The sequence below is a fragment of the Grammomys surdaster genome, unplaced genomic scaffold, assembly GCF_004785775.1.
Source record: "Grammomys surdaster isolate TR1022 unplaced genomic scaffold, NIH_TR_1.0 204, whole genome shotgun sequence".
In the NCBI taxonomy this organism is placed as follows: domain Eukaryota; kingdom Metazoa; phylum Chordata; class Mammalia; order Rodentia; family Muridae; genus Grammomys; species Grammomys surdaster.
This window is the reverse complement of record NW_021604649.1, coordinates 1,117,495-1,119,043: the sequence shown is the minus strand read 5'-3', so window position 1 is coordinate 1,119,043 and position 1,549 is coordinate 1,117,495. Positions and strand designations below refer to the sequence as shown.

General features: G+C 49.5%; 1 pseudogene; it reads right to left on the bottom strand.

Annotated features, from left to right (window-relative positions):
* Positions 1-261: 261 nt before the first annotated feature.
* LOC114624058 lies at positions 262-1,287 on the bottom strand (annotated as a pseudogene).
* Between the last annotated feature and the right edge of the window lie 262 nt (positions 1,288-1,549).

Sequence of the window (1,549 nt, the reverse complement as noted above, 5' to 3'; positions counted from 1 at the left end):
TACAATTCATGAACAGTCCCGAGCTAGTTCTGTGGCCTGAATAGATATTTATATGAGGCTTTTAATAGTCTTGGGTATGACCCATAGTTGTTTTGTTTCATTATTGATATTTTAGCCCTGACTATCATTGTTACAACTAAAAAACCCCACTGTGTAGGCAATCAGCACACATGTACATAAAATGAAACATAAATGCACCACAAGAGACTACAGCAAAAATAAGACTCTCCATCTTGTCGTGGTAGCTTTTTTTTTTTTTTTCAGCTTTTGGGAACTTTATTTTCCTTCCACCTTTTTTCCCTTTGCTCAGGTGTCTGCAGAGCAGCTCAGGACCACTCAGTGGTGGCTCCAACCCACTCGGTGGCCTGTGCTGTGGGAGCTGTTGACCAGTCCTCAGTGGCTGTCTGCGCACTCCAGTCCTCCGTGGGGAACTGCTGGATGGGCACAGAGGGTACCTGCACACCCTCAGACCAGTCAGCCACCTCAGGCTGAGCAGCAGTGAACTCAGGAGCTGGTGCGGTCCATTCACCCTGGAATTCCTCCTTGGTCACAGCCTTCTCAGCAGCAGCCTGTTCCTCCTTCTCAATCTCCTCTGGGTCTCTATAGAAGTAAAGATCAGGGATAAAATCCCATGGGTGCTCACGGGAGATAGTACCTCGCATGCGGAGTACTTCCCGGGCCAGCATCCACCACATCAGACCCACTGAATGAGCTCCCTTGTTATTGCATGGGATGGCGATGTCCACATAGCGCAGGGGAGAGTCTGTGTTACACAGAGCAATGGTGGGCAGGTTGACATAAGAGGCCTCTGTGAGGGGCTGGTGGTCAGCCCTGGGATCAGTCACCACTAGAAGCCGTGGCTCCCTGAAGGCTGCTTGGATCTGATTAGTGAAGGTCCCAGGTGTGAAGCGGCCAGCAATTGGAGTGGCTCCTGTGGCAGCAGCAAACTTGAGCACAGCTCGCTGGCCAGTGTTCCTGGAGGAGATGACACTGACGTCAGCAGGGTTCTCAATGGCAACAATGGCCCGAGCTGCAAGCAACAGCTTCTCCCAGGTCCTCTTCAGATTTATGATGTAGATACCATCACTTTTCCGTTTGTAGATGTACTGCTCCATCTGAAAGTCAAGATTAGTGCCACCTAAGTGGGTTCCTGCAGCCAGGAATTTGAGGACATCCTCCTCCTTCATCTGCAGGACATCAAGGGCTCCGGACATTGTGTAAGTTTCCCTTTTAAGTTACGATGGGAACCAAGAACAACGCCGTATGGACCCGTCCCCGGGTAGCGCGGAAAAGTTGTCGTGGTAGCTTTTCTTTCTGTGAACCTCTCCTGAGATAATTTCTATACATACTAGTGTATGTGTGAGTCTTTCTCTCCCTCCCCCTCCCCTCTCTCTGTGTGCACCCACTATCACTTCATTTCTGTCTCCAAGTGGGTGCCCTTGGGTGGTTTCACTTGAACCATGAACATTCGCATGAGCAATGTACCTCAGCATCTCCATGTTAACATTTGCGTATTGCTTAAAACCTCTATCACAAGGATGAATATTTG